The sequence below is a fragment of the Diceros bicornis genome, chromosome 24 (assembly GCF_020826845.1).
Source record: "Diceros bicornis minor isolate mBicDic1 chromosome 24, mDicBic1.mat.cur, whole genome shotgun sequence".
NCBI classification, from domain to species: Eukaryota; Metazoa; Chordata; class Mammalia; order Perissodactyla; family Rhinocerotidae; genus Diceros; species Diceros bicornis.
Window position 1 is genome coordinate 28,672,032 of NC_080763.1, and position 23,053 is coordinate 28,695,084.

The 23,053-nt window shown below is 42.3% G+C and overlaps 1 protein-coding gene across 3 annotated transcripts in view; it reads right to left on the bottom strand.

The window, feature by feature from the left end:
• Positions 1 to 23,053, bottom strand: part of STON2 (stonin 2) — a 132,619-nt gene that overhangs the window by 49,245 nt on the left and 60,321 nt on the right. The gene's annotated exons all lie outside the window — the stretch shown is intronic.

Consider the following 23,053-nt stretch of genomic DNA (forward strand, 5'->3'; position numbering starts at 1 on the left):
TAAACACAATGGACAAGAAAAGCCAACACCATTGCAAACAAAATGAATGGAGTAGTCCCGCTGCTGGCAGCCCTTACCATTGGGAGCGGAGGCCCCCTCCGGACCCTCGCTGGGGCTCTGGCTCCTCCTGGGGTGGGGTGAGGGTGGCGAGGGGTCTGGGATGTGGGTGCGGGTGGAGGTATGCTCCGTGCATGCTTGAACAGGACTCACCGCCGTCTGCCTGCCTGTCTGCTACTCCGTCCTCTCGTCTGGGTGGGATGGGCCAAGATGAAAAAAAATGTGCAGGTTACTCACTGGCCTTCCCGGGCAGGCACACCCAGGAGGAGGGAGAGGCAGGGCGCAGACAGGGAGATTCTTCAGAGGCTGGGCGCCAGATCTTGCTTGTGATCCCTTTTGTTAATGCTTCCTCAACTTTAAACTCAATCTGCATAGGCATGGGTAATTTGGGGAGGCAAATAATACTTCGGTAATTAGATTCCAAGAGCTTAGTGCAAAGGTTACTTTGAAAAGGCAATGCTTTTTAGCACACATACTTTCAAATAACCCTGAAATTTGTTTCCACTGGGTTTGAGCATTAACACTAGCACAGGAAATGAGAGTAAGGGACAACCTTGGTGCAGGCGCCTGGAATGGCCTGGAGCAGGCAAACCTGGATATGATTTACACAATGAATTTCTCTATCTTTTAGACTCTAAGTTGTAGAGAAACAGGATTCTTTGCCTTGTATAAGAGGCACATTCTTGAAATAGGTACTGGAAATCAAGATCTTAGAAGTGGATTCACACTGGCAATGCAAGAACTTGTTACCTGACAGCCTGGCCTTTGATAAATCTTGAAATGAAGCCTTTCATTAACGGAGGGATCTTTCAGTAATTTGTCAGTTTTGGTAAGTGTGGGTAAGGCACAGCAGTATTACAATAGAAAAAGATGGAACGATGGAGCCGAGGGTGAGGAGAAGGAAACCAACACTTATTAGTATGACTATGGACCACGTACTTGTCTCATTTAATCCTGAAAATCCCCTTATTTGGTATCAGTCTTCCTCTTTCACATGTGAGCACACTGAGACCCAGAGGTTAGGTAACCTGGCTAGGGCTCAGCCAGCTAGTGAATGGAAAACCCAGGATTTGGACCCAGGTTTGCCTGAATCAAAGACTCAGCATTGTCCCACCATACCACCAGGCATGTATCCCACCATTCCTGAAGAAATACTCACCTTCCTTCCACTTGTAGTTGACCTAAGGCGAAGTCACCTTTTAAAAAATTTTTATACCATTTCCAAAACACAACAAGTGCACAATAAATGCTTAAAGTTGTTGTATTAACATGGTAAACATGATGTTGGCAACCCTGATCTTTGCCATAACGTATTCCTCAAAGTGGCATGGTAAAGTAGGTCCAATTTTCCCTTAGGAATAATGTAATTGGGGGTTCTGTTCCCTCTTACCTTGGCTTCTTATAAATTCCAGACATAATCAATAAGATCTTGTAAAAACAGAGATATCACAAATCTCATAATCATTTTAAACAGCAAAACGATGTTCCATGACTCAGGGATTTTGAGAGATTGGCTCCTACAACCCCTCCTTTTTCCTGATAAATGAAATAATATCCAGAAAATCTGTGGGTCTTCTCTAAGGGCACATACCTTGTTACACTGCCTCAGTGAGGAAACAATTTTTAAAGGTGCATACATTTGACCCCATACGATTGCACAAGGGACTCCAACATATTCCATATGTACATACAGAATATATATCACAGATCTGACATAATATTAATACACAAGTTAGAACAAGCATCAAACATTTAATTAGAAATAGCTTTCCCTGCCTCCTTAGAATTTAAAAGGTCATTTGAGGAATGATTTGACTGATATTTCTCTTAGAAAAACTGTCTAGGCATAATGTGAATCAATATCTACTTATTCTCTCAATATATTTTCCTGTAAAAACCAGAGGCCTTCAAAAGCAGTACGCTGGGTTCTTTCCCCCCTAACGCAGTTCCAGAAGCATCTCCATAGTTGGAGACATCACTCAGGACCTGGGTGCCCATGCTTTTACTTGATCCTCCAGCCAATCTCTCTTTCGCTTTTTTTTTTGGCTCCCCACCCACCTTCCCAAGCAAGGAAAGCTTTGAAGGTGAGGTAAGTCACAGAGGAGCAGACTGGAGAAGGAAGGAAGGAGCAAGACTCACATTCCTTTAGTGTGGTGACAATTAAGTGGACACTATGCTTTTTACTCCGAGGGTTAAAAAAAAAAAGACAGAGAACCTAACTCCTTCCCTCCTCCAGCTCTGACTCCCACCCAATACTAGACTATAACTTTCAGCACAGCGCCTACAAGATGGCAGGAGCTTACTCATTTTGGGGGGTATTTGTCCCCCATCCTACTCTCTAACTTAGCATAATTTTCATGTCCAATGTGTTGTCTCTTATTCTCAATTGCATCAACCGTCACCGTCCATTCAGAAAGAAGTCTACAGCTGGCACAGACAGTGCAGCCTGCTCTGATGTGTGCACACGTTTAAAAGACAAATGCTTGCTTTGGCTGCTCAGCAGTCAGGAGTAGGAAAGGAACAGCGATGCCCGACGGTGTCCAAGACAGGGGCGTGGGTCCCTGCTCTGCTACTGCTGCTCCGGTCAAGTCACAGGTCGGAGTTCCAGCTTCCTGGTCTCTCCCGTGAGGATAATATCATCTACCTCACAAGGCTGGGATTGAAGATTAACTGAAAGAAGTCTGTAAAACATTTTGTAAATGGCAGAGTACCGCATAAATATCAGGGAGTGACCATCCCTGCTTCTGGCTCTCTAGATGTGTCAGCGGTGGAGCATACCTGCTTTAACAGAGGAACCAAGTTGTTTCTGTTGTTCATGAGCCACCAGTGCGTGGTCTACTCAGCTGCTGTTCCCCAAGTAGGTCCATCAGCATCCTAGCTAACAGGTGAGCCCAATCCTCGTGGAAAATGGACCAGCTCATTCGCAGGTGGACACAGACCTTTTCCTCCATTCCTCTTGCTTTATCAGACCTTCCGAACTACTTCTGTTTAGCATAACCATGAAACTATTTTTAAACTTTTTGTTATGGGAAATTTCAACTGTTTATAAAAGTGAGAGAAAGGTGTAACAAACCTCCACATATACACCACCAGCTTCAACAATTATCAATTCATTCAAATCTTGTTTTACCTATATCCCTAACCACTCTGGATTATTTTGAAGCAAATTCCCTGTATCATACAATTTTTCCATAAACATTTCTGCATGTATCTCTAAAAGATAAAGATTCTGCTAGTAAACATAACCAAAATGTTATTATGCTCAAAAATGAACTATAATTACTTAAATATTATGCAATATCCAGTCAGTATCAAAATTTCTCCAAATGTCTCAAAGGTGGTTTTTATTTTTTGCACTTTATTCAAATCAATCCTGCAATTGACTGATAAATGTTGTCTTTTTGATAATTTTTTTTTCAACATTTTTTTTTCCCCTCCCCAAAGCCCCAGTACATGGTTGTATATCCTAGTTGTAAGTCATCTAGTTCTTCTATGTGAGCCGCCACCACAGCATGGCTACTGACAGACGAGTGGTGTGGTTCCACGACTGGGTAGTGAAGCCCGGCTGCAGAAGCAGTGAGTGCCGAACTTTAACCACTAGGCCATCAGGGCTGGCTCTTTCTTAATATAAAGGTTCTTTTCCATTTTTATTTTTTTCCTTGCAATTTATTTGTTAAAGAACCTGGTTCTTTTGTCATATAGATTGTCCCACAATCCACATTTTGATGATAGTGTGATTTAATGTGTTTCTCTGCCCCCTGTATTTCCTGTGAATTCGTAGTTAGATCTGAGGCTTGATCAAATTCAGATTTGATTTTTGGACGGAATAGTTGACAGGTGGCCTTGTGTACTTCCATCAGGAGGCAACTCATATTTGATGACCTCTGCTTTTGAGCGCTTAGCAGCCATTGAGAATCAGTGCTGAGGTATTACTTCACAGGGAGTGGAAAATAGGGATTTTTCTCCTATTACTTCTTCATTTATTTATTGGGATGCTATTATTATTAAAGGTTTACATCTGCCTGAAATGAAAGCATATAATTCCCACTGCTGTTTTTGGTCATGAGGTGTTATGTTAGACAATCTATCAATTCCTTTCTATTTACATATTTTATTAAAATCTATTATACTAAAAAGATGATATAGTTTAACAACAACAACAAAAAACTTCACTAGATTTCTCAGGAAAAGAACTGGGAGACATTCTTCAGAAATCTTCAATCAAAGAGTAGAGAAGGACTGGTCCACCGCACATCATTCAGATTCAAACCTGATTCTGCCACTTGTGAGCTCTGTGACTTTGATCAAAATTTTAACATTCTTACCCCCAGTTTTCTCATTTCTAAAATGGGGATAAGAATACCTACCTTATGGCTTTTGTGAAGATTCATGTAAAGTACGCAAAGAGCCTATTCTGGTGTCCAGAAAACAGCAGATGCTCAATAGACTGTAGCTACTGCTAGTTTCACCATTGTCTCCCCCATATCGAGCACAGTGCCTGGTAAATAGCAGTTACTCAATAAATGTTAAGTGAATAAATAAAGGGCCAATTGGCTTTACTTTGTCCCAAGCTGATGATGGCTTTAATATTCTAAGATGCTGGGGATACAGAAGTGACCAAAACTAAGTCTCTGCTCATCAATTTACATTTAATTGTATGTAGGAATGGAAATGTCATTTTTCTCCAACAGGAAGATAAATCAGTACTGTTTATCTGAGTCTTTACAAATGCAATCTAGTTAAGATGAGGTCATACTGGATTCGTTAAGATGAGGTCATACTGGATTCGGGTGGGCTCTAAATCCAATCACTATTGTCCTTTTAAGGAGGAACAGGGAGACACAGACATACACAGGGAAGACCATGTGAAGATGGACTCAGAGATTGGAGTTATGCTTCTATAAACCAAGAAATGCCAAAAACTGCCAGTCACCACCAGAAGCTAGAAGAGGCAAGGAAAAATTCTTCCCTACAGTTTTTTGAAGGAACATGAGCCTACTGACACATTGACTTAGGATTTCTAGCCTTCAGAACTATGAAAGAATAAATTTCTCTTGTTGTTAGGCCACCCAGTTTGTGGTAACTTGTTACGGCAGCCCCAGGAAACTAAAACATCCAGTGAACCCAAACCAAAGGTATGGACCAATCAGCCTACTTGTGGCTTAAACTGTTTAATGGCAAAAAGAGGAAAGAGGAGGGAGGGGTCCTAGCCTAGTCAGGAGAACCTGAATCAGTTTTAATTCACGGTCTTACGTCAACTGGGCCCATGATTGACTCTTCAAAGCTGTGCAAGTACCAACAGGTAAGCCTGCTCTACCTGAAAAGCAGGTAGGCAGAAGCCACGGAACTTGTTGGTACTGATACCTTGGGAATGAGAGAGCTCTTGGTGGAAGTTAGCAGCGGGGAACGGGGAAAGATTAACATGCGCTTTCACAGGGTAAAGGAGAAACACTAACCCCATCCAGGCAGGGTGGGGGAAGCACTCTATGCTAGGCACCCACCTCTCTATCCTCATTGTATCTCAAGAAGGCTCCATGGTCTAATGGAGATGCTCCTAAGCTATACTCTACTTGCCTAACCACGCTGAGCCTCGGCATACCACCCATCTCGCACTGTGAGAAGAAGTCAATGCAATACTGCGGTAGAGAACCTGGCATGCAAGAGCTGCTGTTTGGCACCCTTTATAAAGCCATTGTCTGGGTATCTGTAATAGTAACTAGCGGTGGTGGCCATTCACAACATTCACTGAGCCCCCTTTGTGTGCCAGGCACTGGGCTAGACAACAAAGAGACTAAGAATGAGCTACAGTCTTTGAGAAAGTGTGTTACGCATGTGGGACTGCGGATGGCTTTTTTTCTTAAAATGTCTTTTAATATTATAATAATGTTTTAAGATGTGAGAAAGGCTGCTATATACATTTCTTAAAATATATATATATATATTTTTTTTTTCTTTTACAACATTGCTCAATCCTTCAGCAAGGCATCCCCAGCGCTAGATACCTGGGGAGACAGTGTCTGCCCTCCAATTTACCCTCACCTACCCTGCATTCTAACACTGGGTCAGTAGCACATGATTTAGCACTTAATTGGTGCTAATTATTCCAGGTGTGCCAGTTTTATTTTCCCAGATTAGCTCCCCCAGGGCAGGAAATACTTTCTTTCACACCTTCTGTTAGCATCTACTGAAAAGACCACCATGCCCCAGGATTAGCTGGCTTTACAGACGGGACTATGCAATAGACTTCTCTCTACCTTTCTGGAAGACGAGCCATAACAAGCTGCCTCATGATTACGTTAGGGCAGAAAAGACTACAACTAAGAGTTCCGCTCAGATTTAGAGTGTGCTTAATCGTTTCGTATTGGTTCACCCTGAAATGGCACCGCCAAGACTGCAGGGCAAAACATGCAAGCAGGACTAAGAGACCCACCTATGAGCCACCAGCACCTGGGAAACAGACGGGTGTGCGTGGGTGCGCGCGCATGCATGCAGGTGCACTGGCATGTGCACAACACCTGGAGGCTAAAGCCAATTAAAGCCTCTCTTAGGAAGAGATTAAAAACCCAGCCTTTCTCGGTGACTTCTAGAATTTTATTGTTCCTTCGTGACTGCCACAGATGCTTTGGATACTTGCTGGAAGCAACAAGGAGAATTTGGCCCCATACACCTTTGGAAACGTGGGTAGGAGTATGATGTGCCAGACACTGTACTAAGTTCTTTACATCTGCTCTTTTATTTATTCCACTCAGGGGCTATACCACGTAGTACTAACCCTGTTTGAGTGGCTGGGAAACTGCCTAGAAAGGGCAGAGCCAGGACTGGATCTCATGTCGTGGTGACTCCAGCATAGGCTTTCTGCATGACCACAGTTCAACACTATGGGGAGGGGTGTGTGTGGGGCCGGAGAGGAGTGACAGAACCAGTATCAAGCAAAACTGTGAGTCCCCAGCCATTTTTCTCCAATAGTTGCAGTCATCACTCACCAATATAAGCAACGAACTTGGAATGGAGTCTCTCAAATGATTCCATAAAGCTGGCCTCTACACATCTCCAGCCTTAGACAGAGGAGAAAAAGAGAACCCCACTGAAGCCGCCGAACTAGGGTTAAAAGCTGCATCCCCCCCTCCTCTCCATGCAGAGCAGCTAGTTGACGTTGGAGCCATAGAAAGAGACCAAGGCTCCCAAGAGCCCACACATCCTGGCCTAACTGCTGCCAGCCACTGTGGGAAGGGAAAAGGGGAGTCCTGGCCCTCCTTCATTCCTCAGCAGCTTAACGAAGATCTGGCCTGTCATCTTCCCAGGGAACAAACTCCACGGCTGTCTGAGAAAGACTGATTTTTATTCTCAAACAACACAGCAGATCCTCCTTTGAAACCAAAAGTCAGCAATAAAATGAGTCATCAACATGTATATGGGATTATAACCCCCTTAGAGAAGGTGACTGGATTTCTCCCAGTCCCTGGGCCAGGAAAACTCCAAACTCCTGAGGAAGCTCCGCAGTGTCACCACGGGGTGGGGGGAAGCTTGGTGGGAGTCACGGCTCTCACTGTGCTGCCACCACAGATGGTATTCGGTAGGCCAGGTCCTCCATGGTCTCCAAGTTACGGGCGTATTTGTCTGATACCCTCTATTAGCAAAGGAGGATATCCAGCTTGCTTTGCAGATTTGGGATGATTCTGCAAAAAGTCACATTCACACTCTAAAATGTCTAAGATTTTATCACGTAATTGACACACACAAAAAAGTAAGTACTTTATATACATCATAAGCAAACACTATTTTTTAATCCAGCAAAGAAAACTGAACCATTTCCTTGTTAGACTTATTTTATTTATACTCTTTAAAATCTCTCTTTTGGGGACAGAAATTCCAGGGAAGAAATCATCATTATTCAGATATTAAAATATTTTGCTGTTGAGGTCTCCAAATGAACCTGAGTATATTAAACCTACCTCAGTGCCTTGAACTTCTTTTGTCATCTTTGTAGAACTAAGCTGACAAGTAAACTATTTCTGGGCCTGAGGATGTCTGGATCTTTTCAAATAGGGGAGAAGTTGTTGTATGGAAAAAAAGATTAGATTTGTTCTTTATGGATCCAAGACATGGTGATAATAATAAATATAATAATTATTATTATTTTATTGGAGGAGCTATCTATTAAGCAGATCTATTAGATCAAGCATTTTTCTAAGAGCATTAAATACATTTTTTCATTCACCTTCACAACAACCTTATGAAATTGTTACTATGATTGTTCTAATTTTGTAGGTGAAGAAACTGTAGCTCAGAAAAGTTGTGTCTTCTACGAGCTCAAACTGCTAATAAGTAGGGAAGTCAGTGTTCAAATCCGGCAGTTAGTTGCCAAAGGACTGGTGGGTAGATGGTCAAGTGATACCTAGTTCACTGTAACACTGCAGGAACACAGAACCGGCTGCCTCTCTAGAGAGCGCATCCTTCAAAACAAAGGGTGTTCAGGCAGCAACTGCTATAGGGGGAACTCAAGCTGTTCTTGGGACACTGCCACGCCACCCCCTCAGGTCCCTTGTGATGCTCAGTTCTTAAATTCCATTGTATTGAGCTACTTAGTATCAATATGACTTTATTTTCTAGGTTTGAACAGAGGCTATAGTTACATTTTTCATTTTTGCCGGGAAGTTAGTACGTCATTCAAAAAGCACAGGATCAGTTTGTCATCACAGGCGATGTTCACATTTCTGTCTCAAGAAAAGATTTAGGTGTGTACAACTGTTTCGAAACTGCTTCCCTTTCTTCTTCTTGAAAGCAGATGGTAAAATACATCTTTGTCAGAGTTTCTGTTCTAAAGCCAAAAAGCTCATCAAGTGAGCAAAATGATACGTAGAACCTGCAGCTCGTACTACTCTTAAGCAAGCCCCAATTAGAATGGATGTCAAGGTCCAAGCATGGCAATGAGGGCAGAAATGATCCTGACACTTAGAAGCCAGGTAAGATTCCATTAAACTAGCCTTCTGTAGGTTACTGTGCCACCTCCAGGGCATCAGTAATGGGCCAAATCCAATAGTCACTTCCTCTCTGCTGCAAGTGCATCTCTAAAGGAGAAATGAAATATCTGATTTGTTGAAAGACTGCTCATTTTGTCTCCCTTGACTACTTTTTTTCTTCTCTTCATTTACTTAAATATTAGGACACATTTCAAGTCCCACCACACACTGTGGAGCATTCAAAACAAAGGAATTGGGTAATGTACGAAGTTCATCATCCAGCCTTGAAATAATTAAGATGAGAATCTTGACCAAGTTTCTAGAACCTCTCTAAAACAGTGACAACAACCACCTTTTATTATTCTGAAGGCCAACAACTAGAATTCTAGGCCTCAAGCAAGCTCTTTATACTCCCAGTTCTCTGTCAACCAGCTCCACACCCTTTCTGGACACCAGGAAGGAAAGAGAGAAGTGTCTTCTTTTAGGGATCTGAAGAACTTTGGCTGTTGTTACTTCCACAAGTGAGGCCGGTGCAAGGAACCACTGGCAAGCCTAAGGAAGAAATAGAGCAGAAGGAAGAATGGGAAAGAGTAAGACAGGTGGAGCAGAGATGCCCTACAGCAGCCTGGTGTGCCATTTTCAACAAAGACTTGCTGCCAATTTTAACTACAAGAGTAGGCACTAAAAATGGTGACCCTTCTCTATATGAAGACTGACCAGAGACACTCTCCAAGATAATATCCAAGACCCGACTCTCTGTGGTAATGGGAAGGAAAGGAAAAAGAGAGGAAGAACTAGAAGAAAGAAAAGACAAAGAGGTTTCAGTACAAGCCCTAATCATGACCCTTTCAAAACTGACCAAGTATGTCCCTCCTCACCGCAAACACTTCCTGTCATTTTCATCAACGAGATGTGCAGGGATGGTCTGGAGAGATGCACGAAACAGGAGAAGAAGATGCTGTGTGAAGAATATCCACTGCTTGACCTCTCTCGAGAGCTGTTTTTTCTTTTGGTTCTGTGGACATAGCTAGACTGTCAGTCACGCTGCCACATGAAAAATCCTGCATCTATAAGGGAGATAAAGGAGAGACTGAAGAGAGGGACAAAGATCTAAATTGGAGGAAGACTGGGATTTCAGACCACGGTTGTAGGTTCTGCAAGCCTCATAAATAATATTCTTTGATTAACTATGGAGTCAGTCCTGCCAAAATTTACACTAGGACTTGAAACCTAATTGAGGAAAGTCATTAAAAAAATGTCAACATGAGAGGAAGCAAGATCAAAACAATATTTGTTAAGAGTAAGAATTAATAGGACATCTTTAGGGGAAAGAGAATTAGGGGTGGGGGAGAGAGATACACACACCACGCAATGGAGGGTACTGAAGGAGCGAGGTTCTTGAGGAGGCAATAGGATTAATTCAAGACGTTTTGGTTTCGTAGAGCTCAGCAGCATAGAGGTTATGTGTATCTGGTAGGGGTTACTCAGGATTGAGAACCAAAGAGGTATGGTGGCAGGTCAAAGAATTAAAGAATCCTAAGGCTGTTGGTAGAGTATTCAAGAAAAGACTGCTCTTGGGGTCCAGGCCAGGTTGGAAGGCAAGTGAAGCCAGAAGATTACTGAGAGAAGTTCCAGGTGGAAATGAGATCCAAAGTTTGGCATGCCATAGAACAGCCATGAGGGCAATTTCCAATAATACGTTACATTAAAATGTTCATGGTTTATAAGTTAACTTGACTTGCATACTTCACTTTATTCCTCAGTAAACCCTGTGAAGTAGTTAAGTAGAGTGGGTATCATTATAGCCATGTTCCAGATGAAGAAACTGAAGCTTAGAGGCGTTCAGCGATTTCCCAAAGTCTTATCACTGCTAAGTGGGAGAGTGAGGCCTCCAAATTCAGCTTTTCTGACTCCTAGTCCACTGTTTGTTCCACTACACCATGACTCCAGAGTACTGGAAATATCATTCATGGGAAGAGGGGCTTGGAGAAGACTTAAGTCAAGGCCCAGAGCCGGCAATGCGACGTCCATGACATGGACAGAGGGTGACAGAAGTGGACACTAGAGGTTTATTTAAAAATGTGGAATGATGGTAGCTCAACAATGGCATGAAAGTAACCAAGGGGAAAGGAGATTCTGCCAGTCCTTCCAGGGTTCAGGAAATCAGGACCACAGGGAGTGGAGAGGAAACCAGACTACCTTAGGACAAGACATTCTAAGGAGCACAATATACAAGTATAGAAGGTAGGACTATTTTCTCACCATCAATAAGGGTTTGAAAAATACAAGACAGCTTGGGATGGAGTGAGTGAATGAACTAGTGAGTGAATGAATGAAAGCCAAAGGAGCGGGACAGAGGACTCACATGGATGATCAGCAATAGCAGGGATGAGGGAGACCATGGGTCGAGAGGGGGTGGGGGCTGTACCAGCGACAGGAAAGGAGGTAGCTATTGGAGGAGTTGTGGAACTTTCCCAAGTTTCCCAGGCCTAGTCCCAAGGTTCTAACTGAAATATTAGTGTGAGGATGTGAAAATTGCTGGGAGTTTTAGATGAGACAACGTATTTAAAAGTATCTGATGGTGCCTGGCAAACAGTAGATGTTCCATAACTTTTGGAGGAAACTGAAGTTGAATCCTGTGCACTGTGGGAAATTTCCTCCTCACTGTTGACTTTTGTCATTCAACCAAATATTTACTGTATAGTATTAAACACTGAAACATGTTTGAGGTGATCTAATAATGAATCAGACACTGATATTGCTCAAGATACGCCCTCAAGGCACATCTGATAGAGACTATAGTCTAATATGGTGGTGAATTCACTTGTTCAGCAAATAATTATTATCTATGTGCCAGGCATTTAGTGATACGTCGGTGATAAGAGAAAGTTCCTGTGCACATAGAGTTCATGTGGGCAATCAATGGACAATCAATTAGACAAAAATTATTGAGTGGAGTTAAGTGCAATAGAGAAATATAAAGCAGAGTGTGGAGACAGAGAATAAATTGGACACAGGCGGCCCCATGGTAGATGGGGTGATCTGGGAAGGCCTCTGTGAGGAGGTGACAAAGGGGCAGAGACCTGAATGCAGTGAAGGAGTGAGATGTGTGAAAGTCTTGAAGAACAGCCTACCAGACAGAAGGAATAGCAACAGCAAGAGCCCTGAGGCAAAGAACAGCAAGGCCAGTTTTGTATGAATATGATAAGGCAGAAAGTGGTAAGTGACACAAGGAGCTGCTGTGATAGAGAAGTTACTCCCACCTTGAGGTGTTGATGTATTTGGGGGGAGCATGATGAGGAATCAAGGAAGGCTTCCGGGAGGTGCTGGCATCTGAGCTGGACCTTCACTTCCGGGAGGACCCCATTTGGACCCTGGCAAAGCAACACTGTACACCAAGGTCCAGTGGGAGGAAAGCAAAGGGTGTGCATGGGGAACAAAGGAGAGTTTGGTTTGGATGGAGAGCACATCTGATAGAGGGACGTGGTTGAAAATCAGGCAGAAAAAGTAAGTTAAAACCAGAACGTGGAGGGAGGAAGAAAGGGCAGAAGAAAAGGAAACATAATTTTTGAACATGTACTATTCACTAGGCATGGGGAGAGGTACTTCGTATTATTTCACTTAGTTATTATTTATTTCAATAAATAATAATTTCTTTCATGAAATGAAATATTTAGTTACTATTGTTTAGTAAATAGCTCCTAACACACATTGTCAACCTCATGTTATAGATGACAAACTGAGGCTAGGAAAGGTTAAACTGAGAGTGAGTCATGGATGTCAAGGGAAGGAGGTCAGAGTTTCGGCAGGGGAAATCATGGAAGCATTGTGAGCACAGGAGGGACACAGACAGCCCTGTGCCGCCCGGGGATGAACCAGGCACACAGCGTGGACCGCAGCTCCAGGGGCGGGGGACAAGCAAATGATGGTGCAGATCTCAGACTATCAACTTCCAGGATTAACTGTCTGCTTTCTTTTGTATTCTCAAGGCCACGGGGCACAGTACTGCTCCTGCTCAGGTAGCCAGTACTGACTAACAGCCTCCTGAATCTGAAGCTCAAAAAGAAGGAAAGCATAGCCCCTGCTCGATCTAGTCCTCTCCTTGAAGCTGGGAGAGAGACCCAGGGCTGTTCTTTCCAACCTTCCCAAAGAAGGCTGGGTATTTTTAGCCTTTTCAGACTGTTAAGGCAAAGTATCAAGAAGGACTGGCTTACTGGTTCTCAAATACTGAAAAGTTGCATGTGTTTGTTTTTTTAAATAAAATAAAACAAATTGTCACATAACAATACAATGGAACACTACTCATCAATAGAAAGGAATGAATTACTGATACAAGCAACATGGATGAATCCCAAAGTAATTATGCTGACTGAAAGAAGCCAAATCAGAGAACATACTGTGTATTCCCATTTATACAAAATTCTGAAAATGCAAATGAATCTGTGTAGACAGTGTAGTGTGGCCCTAGGACTGGAGGTGGAGGGGACAGCGACAATGGTAGTGATTACAAATGGGCACCAGGAACCATTGGGAGTGGCGGATATGTTCATTATCTTGATTATGGTGATAACTTCACAGGTGTATACATGTGTTAGAGCTCATCAAACTGTACACTTTAAATATGTGCACTTTATTGTATGTCTGTTATACCTCAATAAAGCCGGGGGAAAACATAAGGGTCTGTAGATCTTAAACAGGGCCCCTATAATCAGGGGAGATAAGCACTGTAAATTCCTATAACTGTCGTGGCACAGATTTCTTGTGTTCATGAGCATCTGTGTTCTCCGCTCCTTGGGCACACAGCTAGAACACGCTTTCCAGCCTCTCTGGCAGTAAGGTGTGGCCAGGCCCCGAGTTCTGGACAACAGAATGTGCACCCCCACTTCCCACCCAGCACCTGAAAGGAGGAGACTCTGAGGATGCAGACTCTGAGTTGTGGAGCACAGCGCCCTGTCACCCACCTGCACTCACAGTGGTGTGAATGAGAAATAAACGCGAACTACGTTGAGCCACTGAAATCTTGGAGCTGTTAGAGTTAGCCTCCAAGACAAGGACATTATATAAATTATTTAAATATTATTAATATATAATACGAATTTTATTAAATATGTAATATAACGTATATCATTAATATAATGTGTTATGTAACACATATTAATATATAATTGGTATATTAATATTCCTAACACCACTATTAATATTGGTAGCAGAACAGAGGGCAAATCATTGAAACTTAATAAGTCTTAGTTTTCTCCTCTGTGAAAAGGGGAAACATTTTTCTGCCTATCTCACAAACTTTAATAAAGAATGTATAAAATTATGTACTTGAAAGCATTTTGAAAACAAGTGGGTTTTTCACCTAAAACATAATTTCCAAACTGCTATTACAAATGTGTGTATCTGATTTCCTTAGGTCAAGTTCATGGTTTTAATTTCAGTGAGGACGAGGTGACTCTTCTTTGTTCCAAGTCAGTAAGAACATATTTAGTTTCAGCAACTGCCTCATATCTGACATGATCTGAACAGATAGGATCTGAAAACCATTCAATGGGACAGTTCTTTTGGCATAAGATGGGAGATGGCTGGGTGGATATATTCAAAGGTAAATTCATAGATAATGGATACATTTTTTAAAATAAAAATACTATCAGCTATTCTTCATGTTAAGGGCTTCATTTATGTTTTCTCATTTTATAAGTTTTTTTCCAAGGTCTGGCCCTGAATTCTGTTTCTGCAGGGTCACAAGGAAAGTGAAACCAGAGAGATGTACTGATTACCCAAACCATCACTTCTGGAAAAGGGGCCTCAGAGTGCACCAAATCTTAGGAATTCAGGAGCAGCACTGAGAGCAACTGGGTGTGACGGGTCACACAGATGCCCACTCACAGAACTCCTGTCAACTCCAGGGATTTCTTTCAGACCCTTCCGGGTAGCACTACCCTGCAAACAATAACAAAAAGTTCCACCAATGTCATATTTAAAGTGGATGAAGTCAGACACCTTCAGTGAATGTCACCTCTTCATTTTGGAATTAGTCACCTTAATCTAAATTATGCCACAGTTAACAGATAACCCCAGAATCTCAGTGGCTTACAATTATGAAGATTTATTTTTCCCATTATATCCATTGAGAGTCTGCTGCAGCTCTGTTCCACATCTTCATTCCAGAGCCCAGACCCAAAGAGCAGCTCCCTTCTAGAATATCAGACTCACCCTGAGCATTTGACGGCACTGCCCTAAGAGTTCAGGTGCAAGCTCACATAACATATGTCTAAGTATTTTAAAAAGTATAGGCCAAGCTAAAAACTGTTAAATAAAGTATGTCCTATCCTCCTTGACCAATATATGTTCATAACAACCCAGAAAGCCAAGATGGAATTACAACTTTTTGGAATTGGAGCTCCACACAGAAACATCAGCAGCAGGGAGAAGTGGCCCCTGGCCTGGAGCCTGCTCCCGTCCCTCGCCCCCTCTCCCACCTGCTCCCTCCTATACTTTGAAGGCTTCCCCTGTCCACATGTCCAAGCTCTATTTCCAGTCCCTGCAGGCCTAGGGGTCATACACCAGCAGCGTGGGCTGCACCTGGGTGCACAGGTCCAGGAAGAGGCCGGGAAGCAGGCTTGTAGCTGTCCAGGCAGAGGATTCTAGAGTCCTGAGTATATGGACTGAGGTCTAGAAGACAGGGCATGGGAAAAAGTAAGCCAGAGGAGCACCAGAACAGAGTCCAAGCCAGGGTCTGAGGGCAGCCTGTGGAGCAGCATGGGTGACTTTGACAAAGGGGAAAAAGGAGTGGTGGTGGGAGCACATGGAAATCTATGCCAGAAGGGTCACTTCCCCCTGCATTTCACTGGCCAAAAGGCAAGTCACATGGCCAAGCCTCATGTCAACGGGGCAGGAATATCATCCTGTTGTAAGGGGGCACCTATGTCATAGGGAGGGACAATGAATGTTCTGACTAGTAATATAATCTTCTTTCCTTAGACACTAGGACTGAGGGTTTAAGGAGGGAGGAAAAAAATCCAGGAGTTGAAAATAAGGATTAACAGCTCACAACCGGTTACTTTCTAAATACAGTGAAATGACATAGTGCCTTGCAAATAGCAGACACCCAGTGAAGGCGGGAACTGGATTGAAATATGCCAAAGTGGAAAATGCCCCCACAATCCCAGCATCCTCAGCGGGAAAAGGACAATTACTTGGCAAAGGGAAAGCAGTAAGTCTCCTGGGATACATTCTGGCTCAGACTAATAATGTGTTGCTTGAGGCAACCAATTTGTACAAACAAACCAATCGTGGGGGGCAAGGGGGGTCGTGGGGGGGGGCAACTCATGAAAGTGCTCCCTCCCCCCACCAGTCCTCTCTCCTACTCCACCTTCCCTCCCACCTCTTCTCAGGAAAGCTTTTCTTCCTGATTCCAATTCTGCAGAAAAATGCCATAGACACAAGTGGTTTCACAAAGCATGTTGAGTGAGCCCACCCATCAGTCGATGAGTACAGAAAGAATAAAAGAAACTGCCTTTCTGTAAAGGCAGTTTACAAAAACCAGCCAAGGACAAAAAATGGAACTTCTTTTGGGTTTGATTTAGCTGTTTTTCCACAACTTAAAAAAACTGTCTTCCCACAGACTAAGTCCTAGCTCTAAAATATAAGGAATTCTGAAAATTGTATTATATTGCTATCATCATAATGGCTACTCCTTCGTATAGTCCAGGAACTTTATGTACCTGGTCTCATTCACCCCTCAGAACAAACCTGCAAGCTCAGTATTACCCTTATTATTTCCATCCTACAGTTGAGGAAACTAAAAGTCATTGCGGTTAAATAATTTGCAAAATATCACAGAGCAGGGAAGCAGCAGAGCTGGTGTTTGGTCTCTCAAACTCAGAGGACTATGGTTTTCCATTACACTATATCTACTTCCTGCACAGAATATACTAGCATTATGCCAGTAAAAAGTTGACATACTAGCACCCCCCCAAGCAAACAGGTCAGCACTCACCTCCCAAACAAACAGGCCAGCCCCTACACAAACACATCTATCATAAAGTAAATTTTAAAATAGCTCCAGTAATGTATTTAATCTTCTAAATGGAAATATTTCATTCTTATTTTTTCTGACTTTTACAGTGATCTATGATTATTATAAATAATTCAGATCCTGTAGAAATAAACGTAGTAATGAATGAAAGTCCCCCACCCCGGGATAACCAATATTGGCAGTTTGGGATATAACCTATCCAACTTTTTCTATATATTTAGAAACACACACACACACACACACACACACTAATATAGCAAAACTATATATAGGCCAATATAGCAAAACACTTATACATTCTATCCTGTAACCTACTTTTTTCAATTAACAATATAATTGGGACACTTTCCACGACTGCACAGCATTCCATTTTATTTAATATTTGGGTTTTGTTTGTTTGCTTTTGCTAATATAAACAGTGCTGTACTGCACACACAGGCACATGTCTAATTATTTCCTTGGGATAAACTAATTGTTAAAGAGTGTGACATTTAAACTGACACCAATGGCTAGAACGCCCTCCAGAAACGTCTTTCCACAATTCCTTGCATGTGAATTCCTAACCCTCCACTCCCAACACTAGATACTTCCAATCACTACAACTTTACCAAGCTGATGGACATTATTGTTTAATCTGCGCAACTGATTGTGGGGATTAATCATCTTTTCATATCACTCTTTGCATATCTTCTTTTGTGAATTAACATATTTACTTTTGAATTAGCAGGTAAGCCGATGAGCCCCGCAGGATAAACCAGCCCCTTGGTGAACCAGCAAGTCATTCTGCAGATAAGCAGGTGAAAAGGCTGAGCGAGGGGTTTGTTAAGCATAAACAACCTCCTTCTCCTTACTACAGCTGCGAGAAGTAGGCTGTAAGTGTCAGATCCAAAATCCAGTTTCTACAGCGAGTAGCACTGCTAGCGACGGCTCCAGAAAGACTATATAGGATGGGATTATATGTCAATCTACCTATCTTGGGTAGGTAAGGGAGAGGACTTCTAAGTCGTGTTTGTATACTGTTATGGGCTGAATTGTATATCCCCGAAATTCATATGTTTAAATCCTAACTCCTAGTACCGTCAGTATGTGACTGTATTTCGAGATGGGGTCTTTAAAGAGGTAGTTAAGTTAAAACGAGGTCTTTAGGGTGGGCCCTAATCCAGCATGACTATCCTTATAAGAAGAGATCAGGACACAGACACACACACAGGCAAGACCATGTGAAGAAACAGGAGAGAGGCTTCAGAAGAAACCAACTCGGCTGATACCTTAATCTTGGACTTCCAGCCTCCAGAATCGTGAGGAAATAAATTTCTGTCATTTAAGTCACCCAGTTTGTGGTACTTTGTTATGGCAGCACCAACAAACTAATACACACAGCATTCCACATACTACTAAGGAAAAGTCAGTTGTCCATTTCACAGCGAAAGAGCCAATGAGCCCTTGGTGCTCACACTGGAAAAGGGCTAACATCTTGTTGATGTTTATAACCCTGTGTACACACTCCCTGTGTTTCCAGATGAACCACAAAGTGGTGACATGAATTTGTTCTTGAGGCTCATGGCAGATGTGATTCTACCAAAGACAGCTGCTTTTGATCTGTTTCTTCACTTGACCCAAGGTTAAGCTGTGAACTCATTCTCTGTCTTGAAACAAACATGAAAAATTAACTCCCATTTTTGAAGAAAGCCTATATTAATATAACATTAACAAGGAGCTTTTTAAAGCTCTGAGTAATTTGAGAATGGAAGAAAGAGATACCCCTAAGGTAAAGTCAGGTGGGTGAGAACAGGTCTCTAAGAAAATCTCAGTAAGAAGATGGCCTGAGGCTCGCTGCAAAAAGCTCTCAGAGAGAATTACAGGGACCCAGACCTGGCCCCACCCAGCCTTCAGACCAGGAAAGGAGATGTATGATCTAAAACACATTAGCTTGGAAGTCAAGAGACTTTCTATACCCACATCTCATTAAGGTATCAAACTTATTATTAAGAAAAAAAACGTTTTCTTGGATCTGAGGGCTTCCATTTCCATTGGCTCCACTGCTTTTAACTTTTTCATGGGTGAACTGAACTCTCAAGAAAGAGGGCCCATTGTTAAATTAAGGAAAAAAAAAAAGAAAGAAACAAGACGAAACGTTCAGGGAGGAATGAAATGAAAAATAACCAGTTGTGCCTGGCCAATCTCTTAGGTTTTGAAATGATTCACAGAATGGGTGGGGAAAAACGAATTACAAGGCCTGGCTCTGCTGCTAACACTTTCTAGGCCTTGGCTTTCTCACCCATAAAATGGGAGAAATTCTACTAAATAATCTTTTAAATTCATAACATTAAAGGTCCATGATAGCTAAAGAATCCAGATCAGTCAGTACAATCCTAAACCGAATAAGAAGACATCTATTTCCAGAAGCTTCAGGGCTAATGACAATAAACACTTGAGACGGCACTACGTGCCAGCCACTGTGGTTTGAGCACTTTATGTCCACTGATATTTTGTTGAGTTTGAGTTAACATGCTATTATCCAAAAAAAGCATAGTTCATAATCCTCTTTGAAGCCTGACTTTGCTGGGTGTTGAATGGTTTGCACAAGAGCTTTAGTGAGCAATTTCTAATCTTATTTAAATCAGTGGTGTTACATCATTCACTTGAGAAGCTACTTCAAGTCGAAGACACTATCCTCCACAGGTAAATTTGATGACTATTCTAAAAGCCACCTACACTTAAAATAGTAAAATAATTCAAAATTACAACCAGAGGAACTCATTTCTATTTTTCTCTATTCTTTTTCTAGACTCAAGGACTTGGGACGAAGGTATTTTGAGGCAAGCTTTTATTTTTTTCTGAGGTGGGCGGCAAGGGCATAATGCTGACGCAATGTGGCAAAAAGGGGAGATGTAACTAAAAACATTCGCTGGACACCTCCTGAGTACCAGGCATTGGGCTGGAGACCAGACTGTGGGGACAATCCAGACGTGAAAACATCATTGTTGTCCTGGAGGACCTGACTATAGAAGAGAGATGACTTCCATGCAAAGAACCCTCCTACCAAAGGTAGAGTAGGTGGTCCAGAGACGGTGACCTAGGTAAAACTGGGAAGACAACCTGCTCGGGGTAGCTTACTCTGAATGCCCAGTCTTTCGGACCACGCTTGGCACAAAGTGAGCACTTTGTGCGAGAAAAGATCATTTGAATTTCATCTTAAACAATCAGGAGGACTTTGTGATGTGGGAAAAAAAGGAGTTATTCCGGGTAAAAAGTAAGAGTAGAGGCATAGAGATGGAACATTTTGAAGCATAACAGAGGAAACAGAGTGGCTGGGATTCTGTCCATCCTAAATACTAAATGTCTTTTGAATCTGTTCCGTTTCCTCTAACCTAGTGCAGGCCACCATCGAGGTTACCTGGATGACTGCCCGGCCCTCTAACTGGTGTGAGCCTGTCTTGCCCTGCCCCCTCCACACTATTTTCCACATCTGATCACGTCATTCCTTCCCCGGCTTAAAACCTTTAATGGTTCTCTACTGCTCTTAGGAATAATTTCAAACTTCTTAATAGAGTTTGCTGACAAGGTCCTATCTATTCTGCCCCGTCCCAGAGTCCAGGGTCTTGCATTGTCCAATACGAGTCACTAGCTACATGTGGCTATTTACACTGAAATTAATTAAACCTAAAAATTAAATTCTTCAGTCAAACTAGTCACATTTCAAGTGCTCATCTTGAACAGCACAGATACAGAAAGCACCTCCATCATCACAGAAAGTATCACTGGACCATGCTGGCTGGACAAATCTCTCATCCCTCCTTGGACGAACAATATCTTTTAGTCAAATTGAAGTACTTGCAGTTGTTTGAACTCACTCTGTTTTCTGTGACTTTTGGGATTTTGCAAATGTTCTTTCAGCCTCAGCTAGCAGTTTTCGGTTCTGAAATCAATTTTCTGGAGATCCTTCCCTAGGCCACAGGTTTGGAGGCAGCCCTCCTCTGCTGTTTTCCCGTAACTCTCTCAACCTGCCCTTTCACAGCACCTCTCTCACTCTACTCTAATTGCCTTGACTTCCTCTCAAATATTCGCACAGCCCCCACTGCAAGCTGCTTGGAGGCTGGGACCATGTCTATCTTGCTCATCATTACACAGTCAGTTCCAGCCCAGTGGCTGGCACATAGTAGGTTCTCATTTATTGAATGCATGAATCAACTGGCGTTAAATCAGAGTAGTCTGTGCTTCATTGTGCAAGCGCCACGGAGGGGGAGTCACCAAAGCAGAGGTTCTTAATTGTTTTTTTGCCGTAGACCGTTTATCAATGTAATAAGGCCTAGGGACTCCCCAGGACAATATGTTAAATGCATGAACAAGTACATGGGACTTAAAAAGAAACTATTTATATTGAAATACTTGTCAATATTAAAAACCAATTTCATGCATTTTTGATATAGTAATCTGTACTTTTTGACCAACCATTAATACAGCCAATAACTACTATTTCCAAGTAGCAATGAGATAAATGATACTTTGAGATATGTGTCACAACTATAATGTACTGTGGAAACATCTGTGATTTCTGTTGATGATTAAGTGGGAGGTACTGCTAATATTACTGTGGTTTGTTGCCTGCATCCATAATGGAGGGAAATGCTCATTTCACTAACCTCCTAGAGGTTAGCAATAATAAAGACATAAATCATTTGCAATAATAAAGACATAAATCATTTAAGTTCATGGACCCTCTGGATACTAAGTGATTCCAAATATTTAGTTTTGATCATCTGTTTGGAATTGAAAAAACACAGCATCTTAAATGCTGCCCTATGGAGTTGGGTGCAGAGAAGTGTCCTTCCAGAGAGCTCAGCCACAGGAGGGGCAGAGCTGCACAGCATCGACAAGCCCGGGCATCAATCCTAATTTTGTCATTCAACTAATGTGTGGCTCTGGGCACTGGTGTCCCCATCTGTAAAAGGAGGATCATAACACTAAAAAGAATACCATAGAAGGTAATCAATATGGGCCGGCCCCGTGGCTTGGCGGTTAAGTGTGCGCGCTCAGCTGCTGGCGGCCGGGGCTCGGATCCCGGGCGTGCACCAACGCACCGCTTCTCTGGCCATGCTGAGGCTGCGTCCCACATAAAGCAACTAGAAGGATGTGCAACTGTGACATACAACTGTCCACTATGGCTTTGGGGGAAAATAAATAAATAAATAAAATCTTTAAAAAAAAAAAAAAAGAAGGTAATCAATAAAAGGCATTATAGTTGTCACTTCCTCTTCAAGATTAGGGCACTAGAAATTCTAAAAAGGACTTGCAAAATCTCTGGTGGGAGGCCACAGATTTTTTATTAAGTGGTTCCAATATCTAGTTGAAATTATCTGTTTGGAACACAGCATCTTCTACTCTGCCGCTCTTTCTCAGATTTTGCTCCCCACAGATGGTTCAATAGCCACAAGAATCTACTTTGATATCACAGAAAAGCTTTTTCCAACTCTCCTTCTTTGCACTCTCGGAGGTAAATAAATAGGGAAGGAAAATATGGCTGTTTTGGTCAAAGAATGTATAGGGTGAGATTCTGAGATACCCAAACTCAGAGAGCACCCCTTCGCCCCACTGCACTCACACATATCCACATACAGAAATTTTTTTTAAAGAATTTAAAAGATTATAATAAAACCCAAGTAAGAACAGGAAAACAAAATGAATGGAGACTACTGGATAATTGCTAACATTTGAAAACATAGGAAAAGAGTCTTATTTCCACACTAGCTGCACCTCTTTGTTCTTTTTTAATTCTTCCCCGTCATGAAGTTGCATTTCAATTAGCAAATACACTTATGCCTAGGTAATTGGAGAATAGCATGGGGAACGAGGGTCTTCCAGCCCTATATCAAAAAAGTTAATTTATTCCACAAAGATCCACTGTGTAATTTCAATGTGCCAGGCAGCGTGCTGGGAATATAAAATGAAGATGATGTGGTTCCTACTTCCGAGAAGGCCTCAGTCTAATAGGGACTCC